The sequence below is a fragment of the Monodelphis domestica genome, chromosome 3 (assembly GCF_027887165.1).
Source record: "Monodelphis domestica isolate mMonDom1 chromosome 3, mMonDom1.pri, whole genome shotgun sequence".
In the NCBI taxonomy this organism is placed as follows: domain Eukaryota; kingdom Metazoa; phylum Chordata; class Mammalia; order Didelphimorphia; family Didelphidae; genus Monodelphis; species Monodelphis domestica.
In genome coordinates, this window is record NC_077229.1 from 46,646,335 (window position 1) to 46,670,111 (window position 23,777).

Genomic DNA, 23,777 nt, shown 5'->3' on the forward strand with positions numbered 1-23,777 from the left:
TTGTAGGCACAAAGGAAAGGGGACTATGGCCATAATTTATGGGCAAAAAAGAATGCTTATAGTCACTCAGAGACCAGAGTACAGCCCAAGAGAGCAGTGACTAAACCTCTCCTTAAATCTAATACTACCTTTGATGAACTGAAAATTTACAGCACAAAAAAAAAAAAACACACCTGACATTTGGGACAGTGCCCCGCCCCCACCTAACTTTAACATAAAAATTTAAAGTCAAAAAAATAAGCTGGAAAAATGAGCAAATTTAAAACAAAACAAAACAAACCTGATCGCAGAAATTTACTATATTGACAAAAAAATCAAAACACAAACTCAAAAGAGAACAACAGTGTCAAAATAACCAAATGCAAAGCCTCAAAATAATAATAATTATTATTATTATTCACTGATGTCAGGCCTAAAAAGAATTCCTGGAAGAGATCAGAAAGGATTTTAAAAATCAAATAAAGGAAGAGGAAAATTTGGAAAATGAGAGTGATGCAAGAGAATCATAAAGGAAGTCACAGCTTGATAAAAGAAGCACAAAAAATGGAAAAAGATGTACAAAAATTCACAGAAGAAAATAAGTTCTTAAAAAGTAGGTACTTGAGCTCACTGAAGAATATTCCTTAAAAATTAGAACTAGGCAAGTGGAAGCTAATGACTCCATAAGACAACAAGAAAAAAATGAAATATCAAAAGAATAAAAAAGTAAAAGAACACATGAAATATCTTATTGGGAAAACAACTGACCTGGAAAATAGATCCAGGAAAGAAAATTTAAGAATTACTGGACTACTGAATAGCTATGATCAGAAGAAGAGCCTGGACATCATATTTCAACAAATTACCAAGAAACACTATTCTGATATCCTAAAACTAGAGGGTAAAATAAAAACCAAAAGAATTTATCATTTACCTACAAAAACAGATCCCAAAATGAAAACTCCCAGAAATATTACAAGCCAATTCCAGGGCTCCCAGGTCAAAGAGAAAATAGTGCAAGTAGCCAGAAAGAAACAATTCAAATATCATGGAGCCATAGTCAGGACAACATAGAATTTAGCAGCTTTTATAATAAAGAACTGGAAGGTTTGGACTATGATATTCCAGAGGGCAAAGGACTATGACTACAACCAAGAAGCATCTACCTAGAAAAACTGAATGTAATGCTTTAAGGAGAAAAAAATTAGGTATTTAATGAAATTAAAGATTTCTAAACATTCCTGATGAAAAGACCAAAGCTGAAGAGAAATTTTACTTTCAAATACAAGACTTAAAAGAAGCATAAAAAGTTGAACAGGAGAAATCATAAAGAATTCAATAAATTTAAACTAATTATATTCCTACATGAAAAGATACTTGTACCTACTAAGAATTTTATCATTAGATTCGAAGGAATATATATATACAAAAAGTATGGATACGAGTTGACTATTATGGGATGATATACAAAAAAAATTAAGAACTGAAAGAGAGGGATATGCTGGCAAAAAGGAGAGGAAAGGGGGAAAATGAGGTAAGTTTTTTCATATAAAAGAGGTGTGAACTTTTACAGTGGAGAGGAAAATGGGAGGATGGCAGGCAACATTTGAACCTCTTATTGGAACTGACTCAAAGAGGAAATAATACAAATACTTAGTATCTATCTTACCCTACAAGGAATTAAGAAGGAAGGGGATGAGAGAAAGTGATGAGGCTGACAAAAGAGAGAGGAGATTAGGGTAGAAACACAACAATTTTAAGAAGAGAGAGAGATAGAAAGAGAAAAAGATAAGAAAGAAAGAGAGGGAGAGACAGACAGAGAGAGAAGGATAAATGGAGGAGAAAGAAATGGAGAAAACTATACAGTTAGTAATCATAACTATGAATGTGAATGGGATAAACTCACCCACAAAATGGAAGAAGACAGTAGATTAAAAAACAGAACCTCATAATATGTTGTGAAAAACATAACTTGAAAGAAACACACTTGAAGCAGAGAGATGCACAAAAAGTAAAGGTTCTAGAGGCTGTAGCAAAATCTATTACACATCAACTAAAGTAAAAAAAGTAGGAGTAGCAATCATGACCTCAGACAAAGCAAAAGCAAAAATTGACCTAACTTAAAGAGATAAGAAAGGAAACTACATCTTGCTAAAAGGTACCATTATCCAGTGAAGCATTAAAATGAATTACATGAGGATACAGACAGTAAAATTATACTAGTGGGGGAATTCAATTTTTCCCCTCTCAGAACCTGATAAATCTAACCACAAAATAAATAAGAAAGAAGTTACGGAGGTACAGAATTTTAGAAAATTAAATATGATAGACCTCTGGAGAAAACTGAATGGGAATAGAAAGGAATATACCTTTTTCTCAGCAATACATAATACACCTACACAAAAACTGATCATGGATTAGAACATAAATATCTCACAACCAAATACAGAAAAGCAGAGATATTAAATTCATCCTTTCCATATCATGATCAAATTATATTCAATAAAAGGCCATAGAAACATAGATTAAAATTTATTATTATTATTATTAAATAATGTAATCCTAAAGAATAGGTCAAAGTATAAATCTTAGAAAGAACCAAAAATGTCATTAAAGAGAATGACAAGGAGACAGCATAACAAAATTTATGGGATTCATATGGGGAAATTATATATCTCTAAACATTTACATCAATAAAATAGAGAACAAGCATATCAATGAATTGGGCAAAGAACTTTAAAAATAGAAAAAGAACAAATTAAAAATCCCCAATTAAACACCAAATTGGAAATCTTAAAAATTAAAGGAGAGGTTAATAAAACAAAATGAGAAAACTATTGCATTACAAAATAAAACTAGGAGTTGGTTTTATTGTGGGGGGCAAGGATAAACCATTGGTTAATTTGATTTTTTTTAAATAAAGAAAACCAAATTATAGGTATCAAAAATGAAAAGGATGAATTCATTGCTAATGAAGAAATTAAAGCAATTATCAGGAGCTATTTTGCCCAATTATATGCCAATAAACCTGACAATCTAAGTGAAATGAATGAATATTCATTTAAAAAATGAATGAATAAAGTGTTTCTTACTATGTGCAAATCAGCATGCTAAGATGAGGGGAGACAAAGAGAAAGATAATAAAGTCTCTGCTCTCAATAAGCTTACTTTCTAATTGTAGAGTGAACAGAAATAGAAAGTTTTAGCTCCAAGTCAGTTGGAAAGGTACCATGGTCCTTAGGGAACTGGGACAAAGGAGTCAGTACTATATCTATTAACAGGTGTGATTACTGTCTTTATATCTGTAAAGAGACTCATCAGTTCTAAGCAAGCAAATATTATCACTTCTTTTGCTTAAAATGTTTATCTTCTCAAAAGCAAAAGAGAAATTTTCAGTGGGACCCAGTTCAAGGACTGAGTTTCTGTAGAAGAGGAAGACAAGTTAGGCTGAATGATTTTGTTCTTTGTTTTTTAAGAGGGCCCATGACATCAGAGAGTGATGTCTTGAGACTTGTGAATAAACTGGATTTAAGTGAGGTAGAGTTGCATAAATCATCATCCCTATTCTCTCTTCCAGAGTCATAGATTTTCACCAAGATATATATGAATCTACATCACAGCTGTATAATCCTTTTTTGTCTTGTTACAAGAGATTCATATTTCCTCTTGAGGACAGGAAGCTTGATTGGCAAACATTAAAGATGGGACAAGCAAATGTCCTTGTGGCACACAGGTTTATTTTAAGAGGTTAAAAAAAAAAAAAGCCTAAAAGACAGGCAAGAGATCTGAACTAGATTTAATGTCTGAGATTCAATTGGGATTTGACCATTACTGAAATGAGTGAAAAGAGGAATGACTTATTTCCTAAAGAACAATACTTTATCCCTTTTGATTATTTCATGGACAGAAGAGTTTTTTGCATTTTCTTAATTAGATCAAATGTAGCCACTATCAAATAAAGGGAAGACAGTATTTTCTTTCTCCATCTAACCAAATATTTTTCATTCTCTCCAAACTAAGGAGATTCATGCAGGGTAACCTAAAATTAATTTACTCCCTTTACTAGAATCAAAACTGGAAAAAGGAAGGATTCTGGAAACTGGAATTTTTCTGAGCAAGCTGTATTTCAACCATTTTCTTTTTCTATAAGAACTCTTCTCTCACATAAAATTAATATTAAATACTTCCCTTTCCCCATCAAAATTCTCTTTTCGAATCATTACTACAAGTACTGATTAAAAGAAAAAAAGACTCAGCAGTTTTTTTACTCAGAGGTCAATTTAAAAAAAAGAAAGAGACAAGGGAAGCTGGGTGGCTCAGTGGATGGAGAGTGAGATCTAAAGACAGGAGGTCCTAGGTTCAAATATGGCCTCAGGCACTTCCTAGCTGTGACTCTGGGCAAGTCATTTAACCCACATTGCTTAGCCCTTACCGTTCTTCTGCCTGGGAACCAATACACAGTATTGATTCTAAGATGGAAGGTAAGAGTTTAAAAAACAAAATAAATTAAGAATCTTGTTGGACAAGAGGAAAATTAGCATGTCAATATGTCCATAATCTATGTTAATGGACTTATTTCACTTTATTCCCCTGACATGGTCAGCCAGACTGGCAAAAATGCCAACTCCTATCTCCATACCTTTGCTGGGACTGGAATATACCCCCTGATTACCTCAGCTCCTCAGACCCACCTAGCATCCCTTAAAATCTCTGCTCAGGAGCCACTCTAGCACTACACTTAGTTTGTCCAAATCATAATATACTCTTCAAAAATGTGTGCTGAATTGAATTTCATGCAGCAACCTAAAGCAGATAAATGCACTATCACCACTTTAAGTAAAATCAGGGTTTAGTTTGCCTTTTATTATGTTAGGATAGTACTGAAACTCCCATAACACCACAGAGGGGAAAAAAAGACAAAATATGGAGACCATATTTTAAATTGAAAATTCTTCATAGAATTAAAAACCACTTGACTACCTCAAAGAATGTGTTCTCATCATTTGTTCAACTTGATTCCATCAGACATCATTTGTTCAGAAATTTACAATAAGGATATTTCAGTCCTCTTTGCTTCTGAGTTCCAAGATTAGAAAGTTTCTTATAATTTTCATAAAAGCTGAAAACAAAACTTCAGCTCTAAATAAAATAACTGAACTACTGTTGTTCCTTTGAGACCTTACCTATCAGGCCTAGAACTAAGCATGCTCCAAACCTGTCAAAACACAGAGGTATTGTGAGAGCACCACATCAAATATAATTAGTAGCTCAAAGATATTTAGGAAACAAATAATAGATCAAAACTGTTTCAGGTTTTCAGGATATAAAAGATTGACCCAGACATCGTCATTCTGTCAAGTACCTGCCCTAGGACTAACTGTCATGTGAGAATTTGGTCTGAGATTTTTTTCTCTGCTACATCCTTCAGAGCGCACAGCCTTAGATGCAAAGCATATACAAAATAAGTTTGAGGGGGAGGAAAAGTATTAACAATTAGGGAGAAGAGGAAAGGTCTATAATGCAACAGAAGCTGAAAATACACTTCAAAAAATGAATAACAAAATTATTAATAGTATCATCATTCAAGAATACAGCTCTCTCAGAACCAAGTCAATGCAAAATGTGACCCAAAAAAAATCAGACTTACTTCAGTTAGTCCTTATGAGGTCACCTTTAACTGTCATCATTACCCTACCATACATTTTCCTACCCCAAGCTCCTAGAGTCAAATCCATGACAGTTTAGTCCCCAAAAAATATCCTTTAGTGAGACCAGAGTCCTGGATACTGATAAACATGAATTCTATGCTTTAGATTCCAATTAAATAGGTACACTAAGCCAAGCAATAGATTTTAAAATAAGTGATAAATTTTAATGAGGTATTTTTTTAATTTGAGCCTCTGGGCCTCAAAAATTCTTTCCACTGATAACCACCTCTACTCTTGTTATCATAATAATAGGAATTTTCTTGCTGATATGCAATTACATTTGAATCTATCTATCATTTCACTGACATGAGTTGTCAATCCCTCTAACAATGCAGATCACAATTCACCCTTTGCCCCTTTTGTTCAAGTTGTCTTGCAAATAATCCAAAGGGTAGATTTACTCAAAGTTCTGGCTACCATCTAATTCTGAGAAGCGCAAACCATATTTTAGATGAAAGATTAAATTTCTTTACAGGCTGATATAAATTAATGGGAAATAGTAATAGAATTAGTGGTTAGGGCTGCTATCTATCCAAACGCCCAAGTAACACAACATTTTTACTGATTTACTATAAAAATCAAAATCAATTCCTGCATTCTCCAAGAGGTCATTTAGAAAACAAGCATTTCCTTAGTAAAATATGTTCCTTCTAAGGAAAATATGGTGGGTCTGACCTCAAACAATTATTGTACTCTTATCTATGGAGGTTGCAGAAAGATCAACTGAGTCTGGTGATGGGAGAAGACCAGGTACCTCATGTTGTCCCCAGAACTGGGTCAGGCCTCGCCTCAGTAGTACATCTTGCCAGAAGCCTGGGCAAATCGAGCAGCTTCTCCAGCTGGCTGTGAGATCATGATAGTGAAGTCATAAAACAGAATTCCTAAGTAGTTTTGTTTCCAAGTTACATACTCTGTACTCCAGAAGGAAGGAAAATGGGTCTATACGTAAACCTGAATCTATGCCCGATTGGCCTAAGACATGAGGAAAACTTTCACTCATCTGAAAGTAGCATCATCTATACTGTCAATCTAGATAGCAGGTAAGCAGAGAAGAAACCAACAGCAACTATTCAACTTAGTGCTCTGTATGCCAGGTCAGGATTAGATCTTATACTCCCTTTCTTACTTAGTTTCCCCTAGAGACTTAGAAGATATAGTAGAATTCAAAAATTAAAGAGAATGTAAAATGAGAAAAGATGTCATCTTTGTCTTCAAGGACTCTCAAATCCTAGACTGTAACTTCTGAATTTCTAACCCTTTCATGATTCAGGTATTCCTTCACTCCTCTATTTACAATTTTGGTTTATGTTTATTGAGCAAATAGTATATTTTGAAAAAGTCACAATAGCAACACAAGACCTCATCATAGCTTTGAGGTATTATACCTTTGCTAAAAAAGGGGGTGACACTAGCAGGGTTCTGGGGGGTTTTCCCCTTCCTAAGATATCAGGTTTTCAAGTCAACACTGAGTGAGAACTAAGAGTCTTAGTTAGTTAGTCCTAAGGAATTAGAAATGTTCTTAAAAGTCAGGGTAAATGAGAGTCTAAGTTACTATGATCAAAACAATGATCTAAGAATTCCAAAGGGCCCATGATGAAAAATGTTATCTCCTTCCAGAAAGAATACTGATGAACTCTAAATGTAAACCAAAGCATATTTTAACCTTATGTTTATTGTTTTATGTTTTCTTTTGCTACATGGCTAATATGGAAATATATGTGACATGACTTCACAATCAAAATCAAAGTGCTTGCCTTCTCAAAGGGGGAGGGGAGAGATCAGAAAAGAGGGAGAAAGAATTTGGAACTAAATTTTTTTTAAATGATTGTTTAAAAAATGTTACATATAACTGGGAAATATTTAACAAAATAATAAAAATAAATTTTTAAAAGTCATAGTAAAGTTTAATTTAAGATGGTTTTATTTTAACCGAGTTATATAAGCCAAGTTTACTATTTCTGTGTCAATGTCTAGGAGCCCGTAGTACAGAAAAGTCAAATCAGTAATTTGTAGGCAAAGGGATCATTTCACTTAGGCTTCTAAAATTATTTGGCCTAAAATGCTAAAGAAATGAATTCTTAAGATAAGCACTTTATGAAGCAAAACAGCTTTATATTAAGAAATACATGTTAGAAAACTCAACTAAGAGCAAATTGAACTTGCAAAATATGTAAAGAAGTTAATTTTTAGATTATCTTTAATAAAATGTTTTAGCTAGATCTGAAGCTCCCCAACATAATTACAATAGGAATTACAAATTATGAAAAGGAAAAGAAAAACTGTGGTTGTGTTTTTCATAACAGATTTGCTTTCTGGGATTTCAGTCCTCTTAAGAAAATCTGTCATTAGTTAAAAAGCAAAATTTCTTTTAGCATCTATTTAGTTTCCAGCACAAGCCCAATAAATCAAAAGGCAGAGGCCCACAAGCAACTTGTGGGGAGGAACAGCTAGCATGACTCTAGCTTCTCCAGAAATGACTTTGCTATCAGTGTAGACAGGTCCCACCACTTAAGATCAGCTTTTCTAACAATCTCAGTGTTTCCTGGCATCAACAAACATGGCATTATATTGCCATTCTGTCTGTCACCTTAGACAAATCACCGAACCACATTCATTATACCTTAGTCTCACTACAACACATTCTCCTAGTCTGCGAAATAAGGATGCTACTATATTTTTTTAAATATAAAAGGTGAAAATATGAGCTTATATCACTGAAAGTCTTAGTATCTGCACTGAATTGAATCTAACTCTTGTCATTTTGGCACAGAAAAAAAAAAAAGCTGCAATCTGGTAGAAAGGGTCCTTGCCTAGGCAAGAATCAGGAAAACTGGCCTCTACCCTTGACTCTGCCACCTAATATAACTAGCTGTGTAACTTTGAAATTTATATTACCCTTTCAGGGCTGTTTCTTCATCTGTAAAACTTCTAAGAAGACTAGATTCTTTCAAGTTTTCTTCACATTCTAAAATCCTATAAATATTATATCAATGTTATTGAATTTTCAGAGTAGGACTTAAGGTATCCCCTAGAATACAGGAGGATTCTTGGCCAAGGGTCAATGAATTGTTTTAATATTTTGATAATTTTATTTCAACATCACCAGTTTCCTTTGTATTCCTACATATTTTATTGTATGCATTTAAAAAAATTATTTTGAAGAGTCTATAGGTTTCACAAGACTACTAAAGGGGTCTATGATTTTAAAAAAGATTAAGAAGCTCTGACTTAAAAAGACAAGAGAAATCTAATTTAATGGAGAAGAATGTTGTCTAAGAATTGCTTTTTAAGTGATGCTTGCGAAAATATCTAAACACAGCGAAGTAATGATTCTATTATTATAATATCCTATCTCTTGGCAAGGATTCATTCATATTTAATCTCTTCCCTGAAGTCACAAGTTAGAGAAGTATCTGCTATGTCTTTTTTTCCCCTCCAAAAGCAGAAGGCAGCCCAAACACAATCTCTTGTCTACTCCGGTCTCTGAAACTCCTTAACCACAAGCCACTAGAAACACATATACAACATGCTAATTAATTAAACTAACTAGTATTTCTTAAATTGGAATTAATAATATCTACATTATTAGGACTTTTTAAGTCAGAGCTTCTTAATCTTTTTTAAAATCATAGACCCCTTTAGTAGTCTTGTGAAACCTATTGACTCTTCAAAATAATTTTTTTAAATGCATACAATAAAATTTTCAAATAAAGCAATATGGAACAATAATAGGGTTTCCTATCTCAACATCTGGAATCAAGTTTATTCTCCAACATAGCAAGTTTATCTTTCAACATATACTGACTGGGTGACCCTGGGCAAATCATTTAACTTCACAGTGCCTCTCTAGCGTAAATAGAGGGAGCTTCCAAAGTTCCCTAAACCAATGAAATCACAAGTATAGCAATAAAAATTTAAATTCATATAACAATTTGAGAATTGGAAAGGACCTCTGTGTCCATCTTAGTCCAATTTATGAATGAAAAAAAAAAATCCCCAGAGTGACATAATCAACAAATGGTCATCTAGCCTCTGCTTAAAGGTTTCCAAGCAGCCCATTCTACTTTTGGACAATTCTAATTGCAAAGAAGATTTTCTTGACAGGTATGGCCCTAGTCAATGAGAATGTATGATGTTTTAAATGATGATAGATAAAATTTGATTGATAAAAAATTAAACAATCTCTGCTCTTGGGCAATTTACAGTCTACGAAGGGAAACCATATATACACATAAGAACAAGGCGAAATACAAGGAAGGTAATGAAGGAGAGATACTACAAAGGTAGCTGAGGAAGGTGGGAAAGGGGGAAGGGGAATAAGCATCTATATAACACCTATTATATGTTAAGTGGGGCATCTATGTGGCAAAGTAAATAGAGCTGCTGGCCTCAAGTCAGGCAGTTTTGAATTCAAATATGGCCTCTACTTAATAGCTGTATGATCGTGGGCAAGTCATTTAACCCTATTTGCCTCAGTTTCCTCCTCTGTAAAATAAGTTAGAGAAGAAAATGGCAAACAACTCCAAGTTATATTTCCCAAGAAAACTCCAAATAGAGTCACAAAGAGCTAGACTTAACTGAAATGACTGAATAACAAACATATGGTAAGCACCTTAAAATATTATTTCATTTAATCCTCACAACTCTGAAAAGTTAGGTGTTTGTATTGTCCCTATTTTATAGTTGAGGAAACCGAGGCAAGAGGAAGATAATGGTCACACAGCTATTAAATGTCTGAAATTAGACTTGAATTCAAACCTTCCTTACTCCAGGCCTCAAGATTGTCCTTGAGGTCAGCCTTGAAATTCAAGACTAGGGAAGAATGTGATGAATTAGAGGAAAGGGAATAGAGAGGGGAAGGAGGTGCAGCAAAAAAAAGGCAGTTTAGCTGACACGTATACAAGTGTGAAAAGAATTCATGTGTAATAAGTATAGAAAGTTGGTTCGAACCAGATTGTGAAGGGCTACAAATGACAAACAGAATAGTCTACATTTGATCCTAGAGACAATATGGAGCCACTGGAATTTACTGAATGTGGCATGGTCCTGTGCTTTATGAATATCATGCTGGCAGCTATGTGGGGGATAGAGTAGCAAGGAGGAAAGGCTTTAGGCAGATTCCATTTAGGAGATTATTTCAATAGTCCAGGTTAGAGGTGATAAAGGCATAAACTAGGGGATGTCTTCCTAAGTAAACAGAAAGGGGCAGATGCCAAGGATATTATAAGGGTAGAATGGAGAAGACGTGGTAATTATTAGACAAGAGATGTGGGGAGAAGGAAAAAGCAGGAAATCAAGGATGATGTAACTGAAGTTATAAATCTACATAATAAGAAAAATATTGATATCTTCAACAGAAAAAAAAGAAGTTAAAAGGAGGGATCAGCCTAGAGAGAAAGATAATGTGTTCCATTTTGGACATGTGTTGAAGATGCTCAAGAAACATCCAGTTTGAAATGTCTAACAGGAGACTGATGATACAGGATTAGAATGACAGATAGATCATGGCTGTTTACATAAGATGTTGGAGTCGTTTACATAAAGAAGATAATTTTAATTTACTTATTCAGTGCTATACTAATCAAATTGCCAAAGGATTATTTCATAGAGGTGAAAAAAATAACAAAATATCAAAAGAAGATAATTGAATCCAAAACAAAAAATACATCTACTCCTCAAAACAAAACAAATCCACACATACTACACTAAGGGATAATGAAGGTAGCTAGGTAGCAACAGATAAAGAGTGTTGGATTTGAAAATAAATAGAGACTTCAATTAAAATTTGACCTCAGATATTTATTAGATGTGTGATCCTGGACAAGTATTCTACTTGCCTCAATTTCATCATTTATAAAAGGAGGATAATAATAGCATCTTTCAGGAGGATTGTATGAGGGTAAAATTAGATATATTTGTAAAGCACTCTGCAAACCTTGAAAAGTACTGTATAAATGCTAGTTGTTATTATTATTATTGATGTTTTAATTTTATTATTCTTGACTATCTTAGTACCAGGTGAAAGAACTATATAGTATTATAAGATTTCTTGATCTTAAAATCTTGAAGGGGGGCAGCTGGGTGGCTCAGTGGATTGAGAGTCAGGCCCAGAGACAGGAGGTTCTGGGTTCAAATTTAACCTCAGACACTTCCTAGCTGTGTGACCCTGGGCAAGCCACCTAACCCCTATTGCCTAGCCCTTACTACTCTTCTGCCTTAGAACCAATACCCAATATTGATTCTAAGATGGAAAGTAAGGATTCAGGGGAAAAAAAATCTTGAGATTGCTTTTTTAAAAAATGACATGCCAAAAGCCAAAGGCAAAATTTTCAATTATCCAATTATCACTTCCATTCAAGTGAGTGGTACATAAGAGCAATAAATATCCAATCATAGAATTAGATTTGCATAGAGCAAATCTCTTTCCAATCTACAAATTAAGACAGAGCATTAAAGCTCTATCAAAGTAGACTCTTGGTTTCAGTGGTACATAACATTCATCCTCTCTATTTGGGCAAATCACCTATTTGAGAAGAAGAAACCTAGTTCTTCATTCATATATAAAACTATTTGTCATTTAACCGTTTCTTGGCTAATGTAAAATTGTTTTTAGCAAGAATAAACATTTTGGGGGCAGCTGGGTGGCTCAGTGGATTGAGAGTCAGGCCTAGAGATGAGAGGTCCTAGGTTAAAATCTGACCTCAGACACACATCCCAGCTGTGTGACCCTGGGCAAGTTACTTAACCCTCATTGCCCAGCCCTTACCACTCTTCTGCCTTGGAGCCAACACACAGTATTGACTCCAAGATAGAAGGTAGGGATGTATAAAAAAATAAAATAAAAACAAATATTTTAAGTAACTATTTTAAGGAAACAATAATAGAGTCCTGCATGTGACACAAGTTACTTGCTCTGTCAAATTCACAAGCAAAAAAAAAAATAAAAACACAGACCGTGTAAAACCTATAATTCTCAATATAAAATTTAGCCTTTCAAAATACTAGGAAGATACTGGAGATTTTGGAGGAAAATAACAGGAGGCAGAACCTCAATTAGTAAGTAGTACTCTTTTATAGAAGCAGCATTATGCTAAACCGTCTTAAAGGTAAGAAACTAGTACAGAGTAAAAGAAGGGTATAATAGAGGCAACTGGTGGCTCAATGGAAAGAGAGCCAGGCCTGGAGTCAGGAGGTCCTGGGTTAATTTCTGACCTCAGATACTGCTTACCTGTGTGACTCTTGGCAAGTCAACTTAACCCCAATTGCCTAACCCTTGTCACTCTTCTGTCTTAGAACCTATATTTAGTATTAATTCTAAGACGGAAGGTAAAGATTTTAAGAGGAAAAAAAGGTGTGAGCATCAGAATAGCAATGAAAGAAGCATGGATTTAGGTGGAAAAAGAAATGCTGGTCTGGCCTCAGACATTTCCTAGCTCTGTGATCCTGGGCAAATCACTTAACCCCCATTGCCTAGCCCATTCTGTTCTTTTGTCTTAGAACCAATACATAGTATTTGACAGTATGAGTTAAAAAAAAAAAGATGGGTGGATATGTCTATGAAATCACATGTTCTTTTTTTATTTATTAATCCACAACTTTTATAAGCTCTTAATACCTCAGTAAATCAACTTTCTGATTAAGGAATAGCTTAACGACAGGTAACACTTAATGTGACATTTAAAAGCTACTTTAAAGAGAAGGAAAAAAAGCCTAACATTTTACTTTTATGTAGGCCCAAGGAAATTATTCTTAGACTCACTTCTTTTGCTTTCCTGATCCTGAGTATTTCATTTTTTATTTCCTTTTCATAACTTTAGATTTAGAAAACAAAGACTATAGAAGCCTTCTATAACTTATTAGAAATGTTGTTATTCAGGCTGTTCCTCAAATAGCAAATATACCAAAATTGAGGCATCCAAATAAAGATTTTCCCCCCCTGTATTCTATAGTTTTTGTCCAGAATGTTTCTGGAGTTCATATTTATGAATTATGTTACAGGGCTGATTTGTAAATAACACAAGATAATCAGTTTCATTGCTTTGCAAACATCTTGCTTTTGACCAAAAATTATATTACCCAATTTGATCACTCACCTTTTTTTAATATACCATATCTATCTCTTGACTATTTCCAAAAATCAAATTATTTTCAAATGATGATGATTTGCCTACCACTTAACAAATGGTATTTGCATTACAGTGTTCATTTAGTCTCTCCTCAGACATGTCCCCTCAACCCCTGTAGTCAAGCAGTTGCTTTTCCTCGGTGTTTTTACTCCCACAGTTTGTCCTCTGCTTGTGGATAGTGTTTTTTCTCCTAGATCCCTGCAGATTGTTCAGGGACATTGCATTGACACTAATGGAGAATTCCATTACGTTTGATTGTGCCACAGTGTATCAATCTCTGTGTACAATGTTTTCCTGGTTCTGCTTCTTTCGCTCTGCATCACTTCCTGGAGGTTGTTCCAGTCTCCATGGAATTCCTCTACTTTATTATTCCTTTGAGCACAATAATATTCCATCACCGGCTAAACCTTGTGAAAGTAACCATTGGGTCGTAGACCCCTGGTGAACCAGGGCTTTGCTCACCCAGCATGTGAAGACTGCTTCGGCTGAACAGACGGAAGAAACCAATAAGAAGGTTCAACGGCTGAGATGGCGACACAGCAAAGCACTGTGGAGTGCTAAGGGTGTGTTAAGAGCAAAAAAGACAACATGGCCATCCAATGCAGCTGAGGAAGTCTCCAGGTGTAATGACTTTTCGTGACACTGGACCCAGGCTTCCAACGCCTAGAGAGTGGGACTGTCTCTGTGCATAGACTTTTCCACTTAAATCTCCTTCATGCACAAGTGTCTTTGTGCACACTCATCTATCATAGATGAAAATGCACAAAGACAATCGTCATCCTCGGTTACCGAGAGACTACTACTAAACTAACTTTCAGAAACATGTTACTCCACTGAATTCAAGGTAAATCATATATATTAATATTCCTCTGGTAAAGAATATTTCATTTAGTAACTGAATTATACACATTTAAGCCAAACAATGGTCAACTGGTACCAAAAACAAAAAATGCCCTATGACGGGAGAGCAACTGCTGGGAAAGGAAGAATATCACAATTCCTAAGTACTCAATAAATGTCAAGTGATAATGATAGTGATAAAGACTATGAGAAGATGATTTTGCTGCTCCATAGAAATCTGTTTCTGGAACCAAAAGAGAATGGATGTGATGCTTATAAAAACTTTTCTGGGACAGTCAATACTTCCAAGGCTAAAATCACCACAAGCATAAGTGGTATGAATAAAGGAGAAACAGAGATAATTTATTTTTAGCATTCTTTTCTTTTGAAATTTTTAGTTACAAATTCTCTCCCTCCCTCCCAATGAAAGGGCAAGCAATATGTCAACCATGCATGTGAAGTCATGCAAAATATATTTCCATATTAGCCATATCTCCAAAAAAAATCAAGAAAAGAAAGCAAGAAGTTTATATTTTATTTTGCATTCAAAGTTCATCTGTTCTCTCTGTGGGGACAGAATGGATTTTTTCATTGTGAGTCCTTTGGAATTGTTTTGGATCACTGTACTGACTAGAGTAGCAACCAAGCCTTTCTTTCACACTGATCATCATTACAACACTACTGTTACTGTCCACAATATCTCGGGGGTCTTCTACTTTCCTTTTCATCACTTCAGTTCATATAGGTTTTCCCAGGTTTTTCTGAAACCACTTCCCCTGTCATTTCTTGTAGCACATACTCCATCACATTCATATAACACAACTTGTTTGTCCATTCCCCTTTTGATGGATATTCCTTCAATTTCCAATTCTTTGCCACCACAACAAGCGCTGCAATACATACTTTTTGTACATATAGGTCCTTTTCCTTTTTCTTTGATCTCTCTGATATATAGGCTTAGTAATGATACTACTGGATCAAAGGATAATTCACAGTTTTACAGCTTTCTAGGTCAAGTTCCAAATTATTCTCCAGAAAGGTGGACGAGTTCGATACTCCACAAGCAGTTCACTGGTGTATTACTTTTTCCCTCATCCCTTCCTGCAGCTGTCATTTCTGAAAAGTGTGAAATGGTACCTCAGTTATTTTAATTTGCATTTCTCTAATCAATAGAGATTTAAAGCACTTTCTTCATTTTGAAGCTTTGATTTCTCCTTTTGAAAAATGCCTATTTATATCCTTTGACCATGTACCAACTGCAGAATGCATTTTATTGTTAAAAATTTGACTTGATTCTATTCTTGGTATGTATTTGAGAAATGAGGCCTTTATCAGAAAAACTTATAAAAATGTTTGATATTCATCTGCTATGGTATCTTTTAACATAATGTAGTTTTCCTGATGATCTCTTTTAATTAGGTCTATTTTTGCTTTTGCTTTGTCTGAGATCATGATTGCTACCCCTGCATTTTTTACTTCAGCTGAAGCATATTAGATGCTGCTCCTACCCTTTATTTTAACTCAATATGCTGATACAGGGAATTTAAAGTAAAAATCACATTGAAACACACTGTAATATAGCTACCTTACCTAATATTTAGCACAGAGAATAGCAGGTCAAAATTCCAGACAAGTAAAACATTTCCATATTGTTTATTTTTGTAAATTAATAATCTTATAAAACTAAAACCCAAAAGCAAAAACCCAAATAAAAAGTGATCTCCAGTCTTATATCTCCAACTGACTTTTAGATGTCTTCAATTATATGTTCTATAGACATCTTAAACGCAATGTGTCTAAAACTGAACTCATTATCTTTTCCCCAAACTCCACTCTTATTCCTAACTTCCCTATTATTACTAAAGGCAGCACCATCTTCCCAAGCCATCAAGACCCTCATTAGGTGCTAGCCTCTCTATCTCTCACTCACCTATATCCGATTAATTGTCAAGTCCTGTCATTTCTGCCTTCTTGCCATTTCTTATATGTCTCCTCTCTTCTGACATTTCAGACACCCTAATATGCAGGCCCTCATCACTCCACATCTCGACTATTGCAATAGCCTGTTGGTTTGGAGCAGTTAGGTGGACACTTGCTAGCTGTGTGTCTCTGCCTTGCTCTTACCTTCTATCTGAAGAATTGTAACTAAGTCAGAAAGTCAGGGTTAAAAAAAATAATGACCTCCTTCTGCCTCAAGTCTCTTCAAGTCCAATCCAACCTTCACTAAAAATGCAGGTTTACCTATATCATAGACACCATTTCAATAAACTCCAATGGTTCCCCATTACTTACAGGACTAAATATAAAATCCTGATTGGCTTTTAAAGCTTTTTGTGTTTTGGCTCCTTCCTACCTTTCCAATCTTTATTTCATTTCATTTTTAGTTCCAAATTCTCTCCCTCTCTCCTTTCCCTCCCCCAATCATTGAGTAGGGGGAAAAATCATTTCAAATAAGTATAGTCAAAGAAAACAAATACTTCCTTTAGCTATTTCAAAAGGAAATGATTCAATCTGTGATCTGAGTCCATCAATATTCTATTTGGAGATGAATAGCAAGCTTCATCATGAGTCTTTGGAATTGTGATTGATCATTGTATTGGTGATTGTATCAGCTTTCAAAGCTGATATTCTTTATAATATTGAATAAATTGTTCTTCTAGTTCTGCTCCTATCACTTTAAATCAATTCATACAAATTCTCCCAGGTTTTTCTGAAACCATCCCTCCCTGTCTACGTCAGCACAATTATAGTCCACTTCATGTACTTGTTCAGCCATTTTCTAACTAATAGTATCCTATTCTTTGCCAACGCACATAGTAGGCACCTAATAAATGCTAGCTAACTGCTAACTGATGCATGAAGCTTTATAGTATGGTGTTAATATATGAAACTAGTTTGTCCATTCGACTAAACAAATACTTATTTTTAACTATTTACTGAACATAAAATACTACATTAAATCCTGGCAGAGCTAAAAAGACAAAGGCATCTGAAAAACTATGGTATAAAATGATCCTCTCTAAAAAATAATTTTCTACTTGACATTAAAAACTTAAAGTGGAGGGAAGGAAGAAACAAAACTTTAAATTGTGCTTGACACTATAAACCTCAAAATTTCTCAGACTTATGAATGTTAGGGGTTTCCCCCATTGGGGAATCTTCTACTTAAAAAAATTCCCTAGCATAGTGAGAATTCTACTTGAATGTGAGGGCTCCTTGCCTTGGGAATATCCCTACTCCACCCTACTTAGGACTGCTTTAGGACAGAGAGCTCCTTGAGAACAATGAAAAGTGCTTTGACCCATGCTTATGGAAAGGACAGGAAGTTCTTTGAGTCATGACTATTTTAGAATTGATACAATGGGATACTAAGTATCTATAAAGGTGGGGCAACTTGTAAACTACTTAAACCTAAAAGGGTGATAACTTATTCAGAGGTTTTTCTTAATGAAATTTGTCGACACAGCAGCATTTTTTTCTGACTTACTAAAGAGATTAAAACTACTCAGCTGTGAATTCAAAATGGACGGTCCTTTAGAAACATCTACAGTGATTGGTAGATGTAAGGACTTAGGGGAGGTGACATAGGAGATTTTGCCCTTAAAAATAAGAGCTCAGAGAAGAGCTGGATCTGATTCTGAGGGAGCTCATTTTGAGAAGACTCATTCAGGGATCTGAATCTGGATTTCTGACTCTCATTCTGAAGGAGAGTTCCTTGAGGAGCTCCTGTGAGGGGCTCTGTCCCTCTGGGGTAGGAGCTCAGGAGGCTCTTGAGAGAGGCCCTTTGAAACAATCTCTGGCTGGAAGACTCTTTGAGGAAGGACGCTGGCCTGGTGTCACTAAAATCCTTGTTTAGTCAGACCTTGTGGTGAGTGTTAAAAAAAACTGACTCATTCCTCTCTTAAGGCTCAGGTCTAGGCCATATTGGCTTGAGGCCCTTCATACTTATTCCTTTCTTACTCTCTCTCTCTTTCTTCAATTACTCATTGTATTGTTAATTAAAATCTCTATAAAACCCAATTGACTTGGGTATTTGAATAATTGGGAATATTTCCCTGACCACCTTATATTTGATTTTAAAACCCAAGACACTGTAGTGAAACATATTTCTGCGGTCAAATTTACTCACCCTCTCTTATATCTATCACAATTTATATCTTCCACTATTTTAATCACTACAGTTTATGACCTCAACCATTTTAAATCTCACAACACACTACAGGGTGCAAGTTGTCCACAGAGCTCCAAACCTGGAGCAGAAACAAATAAAAGTATCAATGCCCCCAAAGGGAAAGGGATTAGGCATCTGAATTCTGAAAAAATATGGAACCACTTGCAGGAATGCAACCCCCAGCAACAATGAACTTCTTTGAACAGCCCAGTTTAAGTAAGAATTTGTCCAACTAGCAAGATAAGCAGAAAGTAAGGAACCATACTCCCCAAACTGTTTTAGCTGAAAAAATCTTACATGACCTTCTTACAGAGAAAGGTGAACAGTTTAGTCATTTTGCACTTGCTTTACAAAAGGTTCCTCAAAATCCCTGGAAATTTAAGTGTACCCTTTGTAAGAATTTAAATTTAGGTTTTATGCTAAATATGAGAATTCTAAAGTAATATTTGGTCGCCAATTTAAAAATATCATAGCTTAATTCAAATTGACTTTTAGCAGCTTTATTTACAAAGAGGTGGAAAGAAGGAAAGTGGAAAAAAGTAGTAAGAGACAGAAAGTACCATCTATGTACCAATACCCCAGTTTAATCCTAATGACTCCAAGCCTAAAATGGGAACCTGAAAGTGAATCTCACCAGAATCCAAAGTACTAATCAGGAAGCCAAAATCCAAAGAATCTAAAGAATCTGCTGAGAACCATCAGTGAACTCAAGGTTAAGACTGACAAGAATATCACCAGAACTCACATTGAAGAGATTTATCCCACCAAAGTGCCAACGTGCAGAGAGGGTCTCCTCACTGAAGAACCAAGGAAGGAATCACTCCACTTACCACCACAGGATCCAAGGAAAAAGTCTCCTCTCCTCCAGTTGAGCTTGGCTCACCAACACAGAGAGAATGACTGAATCCTCCAGCTTGCCTTTTTAAAGCAGTTTTCTCAAAGCCATTTCCTGTCACTCCCCTACTTTCCAGAAACCAATTGCAGTCTTTTAATTTACAATGACCTTCGAAGGTGTGAGCTTATTCTAGTGACTTGTGAACTCTCTTACTACTCTTGTCAAGTAGGGGTACTTTAAGTTCTTGATATGATTAGCTAAAAATAGACAAGGAGTAAGTTAATCCTGTCTTCACACCTATATCCAATTGGCTTGGGAAAGCATCTTAATGGAAGAAGAATTACCACATTTGACTCATTTCCCTCAAAGACTTCATCCAATGATCTGATAATAGAAAATTAAACTATTTAGTAAAAAATAGTACATTTATAAATATAGGCCTTTAAATTAGGAGAGTAGAAAGGTTTTAAAGTTCATCTAGTCCAAAAAGCATTTTGCAAGTAGGGAAACTGAAGCCCCAAGAAGATAAGTGATTTGGCCAAGGTAACAGAGCTTGTTGGTGGCAGACACAAGATAGTAGCTCAGGTCATCTGATTTCAAAGATGCTACATGATAGTGAGTGCCCTTTCCATCCCATAATACTATTTTATTAAAGTGTCTGAATTCTTAGATAAGAGGGCAGAACATGGCACTGAGAAGGGGTAGATCAAGTAAAGTAAAAATGACTTCTTTGCGGGGGCAGCTGGGTAGCACAGTGGATTGAGAGTCAGGCCTAGAGACTGGCGGTCCTAGGTTCAAATATGACCTCAGACACTCCCCAGCCGTGTGACCCTGGGCAAGTCACTTGACCCCCATTGCCTAGCCCTTACCACTCTTCTGCCTTGGAGCCAATACACAGTATTGACTCCAAGACAGAAGGTAAGGGTTTAAAAAAAAAATGACTTCTTTCCAACCTTTACTCAGAAGACTAAAACTAGACACATTGTTGCAAATCTTGGTCAAAGAGCTGAAATCAATACCTGGACTAAGGACTAAATCTGATCCAATAGGCATTTACCAGACAAGAAACATAAACTCAGTTCACAATTTTTCTGAAGCCTTAAGGAATGCACCTGGTCATTTGTAAAAGAATTATTTACACATTAGCTAAAGAATTCCATTTAAAAAATTATCTTCAATTTAGTCCCTACATTTCTACTCATAATACAATAACTGAGTCAGATCAAATTATTATGAAAGGAAAAAGTCTAAACTAAGCAGAAAGAAGAAAACAACTGAAAAACAAGGAATTGGCACATGGAAAGATCTAGATATGAGGAGTGTGTTTGGTACTGATCAAATGTAATAACATTACATTGCATACTACTTTAAAGTTAAGCTACATTAAACAACCAGAAAGTACCCTATCATGATTACTGAATCCTTAACTCTTCAAAAACTTTAGTGCCAATCTGTTATTCATTACACACTTTCTTCACAAGGGAAAGAATTCATGCATCTTTCCTATTCAAAATATTTTCTAGAATGACGCCAAAGAGGTTTTATTTAAGTTCCTTTTCAGAAAAAAAAAAGTAGTATGAATTACTCCTCTAAGAATATAAAATTTTGAGCTGAAATAGAAAGCCAAACCATTTATTACAAAGGGAACTCAGTAAGGCAGAAAACTACAAGTAAGACAGGCATATCTAGAAGGGGAGGAAGGAGAAGTGATTTCCTTTGGCTGGGTAGATCTGCCTCCCCCAAGGTATCCCATTCTACACTATCCAAAGGTTAAATAAATGCCTCAGGCAAACAGAAGAGACTTGCCCAGGAGCTGATCACCAGCATCTTAATGCAAGTAAGATCTTAATGCAAGTCTTTCTAATTCCAAGCCCAAGAATCTATCCATTACATCTAACAGAGAAATTGTAAGGTTCTACTTGTAACCATTGCCAATCAATATGACTTTAATCCAAAAGTATTTATTTCCTTTCTAAAGAAAACATCAGAAGAATGATCATAAAATATACCAAGTTTGTACCGAGCATAAGATGCAATGACATGTAGGTGGTTCTTAGAGAGCACTTTACAACCTGACCTACCTATCTGCAACAACTTATCTTGCAACAACAATCAATATTGTGCTAGATGCTTCAACAGGAAGATCGGCAACAGATTGGTTCTATGAGGCGAGGAAGAGTGAAGTGCTGAGAGGTAGGAACTGAGAAACTTAGAAAAAATGATGGTATCTTCAACATCTCAAGCCTCTGCCACATACAAAAAGAATATTTGTTACCAAGGGCAAACCAAGACCAAAGAAATGGTCAAATTCAATGGCCCTTTCTCAACTCCAATCCATCTTGCCTTTCTTAAAGCATTTGATACTATTTATCATCCCCTCCAATTCTGGCTGCAATCTACTTCCATAGATTCTCTTCTTCCTCTCAACACAATCCTCAAGTGTTGGTGTTTCCCAAAGTTCCTTCTTTATATTCTTTCCCTCAGGGTAGCTCATCCATTTTACCACTGCAACAATCACCAAATCTCCAACCCCAACTCTCTATCTCTCTCCCAAATTCTTGTTCCCCATTTTCAAATACCAAGTTAACACCATCCTGGGCACACAACCTTGAAGCCTATTCACCTCTACATTTCATTAGTTTCCAAGCATCCTAAAGTCTACCTACATAACGTCTAAGGATCCAACCCTTTTTTTCTCACTTGGATTTCAATGATAATTTACTTCCTAACACATGGATTTTTAAAAATTTTTATTTAATTAAGAATATTTTTCCATGGTTACATGATTTATGTTCTTTCCTTCCTCTCCTCCATCCCTTCTCCCAGATCTGACCAGCAATTCCACTGGGTTTTACATGTATCATTGTTCAAAGCCTATTTCCATATTATATAATACAGTTTAAGATCTGGTTCTGCTAGACCCCCATCCTTCACATTTTTTTTTCATTAGTTCTCTTGATATTCTTGATCTTTTGTTCTTCCATATGAACTTTGTTCTAACACATGGATTTTTATGATAACCTTCTTCCTAACTAATACTCTGGTTTCTTTCCATTTCAATTTACCTTATATCTAGAAGCCAAATTTATTAACTTCCCAAAGTCCAAGTCTAACCAAGTCACTCCTTTGCAGAAAGGTCTTCAAATTGTCTCACAACTTACCAAATAAAATCTGAACTTCTTAGCATGTTTATTAAAAGCACTCCATTTTCTACCACCAACCCATGTTTCCAGCTTTATCTTCTACTACTACACTCCTCCCCTTTCCTAAAGCTTAAAACAAACCATGGCAGACACATCAACACAAACCATGCTCTTTCCTACCTCCAAGTACTTCACTCTTACTATTTCTTCTGCCCAGTATGCAGCCCTCTCCCCTTCTCAGCCTGGCAAGGCTCTCTCCCCTTTAATTCTCATCAAAGCACAAGTCAAATACTAGTTCCCTCAATGTTATTTCAGATCACCCTAGCCAAAGAACATCTCTTCTACCATTGAACCCTAAAAGGGCTTTGTTTGCACCTATCTAATAAAGCTTTTGCTTTGCATAAACCAGTATTGTATAGTTCATCTTTTTGTCCTGCAACATCTAGCCCAGTATATGTATAAACATATTAGATGCTATATAAATACTTGCTAAATTAATTTATATATACAATATTCATGTCACAATGGCTATATGGTATTAAAAATATCATAAGAGAAAATGCCAAGAGAAATTCTAAGGCAAAAGAGAAGATACAATTAGAACTTAAAATGAAGAATTAAAATGCACAAATTCTGAAAATCTAATTTTCCTGACAAGCAAAAATACCTCAGAGAATTTCTTCATAATATTTGCAATGAATAATTATTTACACAAAATATTTATAAGCATTTGCTCTATTAACTATATTATCATTATTTATTAGATACTCACTATACTTACTGAATATTTATTACATAAATATTTGCCATATTATATTTTCATATAATATTTACCTACATAATATTTACATTAAGATTCTAAAAACCATTCTATTAACAAAATTTAAAATTACCTGGCTTAGGAAATGGCGTGAGAAGAAAAATAACCAAGATATTGTACGATTATCCAGATAAAGTCAAACATGAAAGTAAACC

The 23,777-nt window shown here is 35.1% G+C and overlaps 1 protein-coding gene across 23 annotated transcripts in view; it reads right to left on the bottom strand.

Annotated features, from left to right (window-relative positions):
- Positions 1 to 23,777, bottom strand: part of CLIP1 (CAP-Gly domain containing linker protein 1) — a 162,715-nt gene that overhangs the window by 133,298 nt on the left and 5,640 nt on the right. Inside the window, exon 1 of one of the 23 annotated variants that reach the window (XM_056821832.1) lies at positions 6,363 to 7,444. The exons of 21 other annotated variants lie outside the window; for them this stretch is intronic. The gene's annotated coding sequence lies outside the window, so the exon portion shown is untranslated. Of the gene's footprint in view, positions 1 to 4,959; positions 6,295 to 6,362; positions 7,445 to 23,777 lie in introns of those variants that run through there. One more of the 23 variants, XM_056821814.1, reaches the window with a different exon arrangement.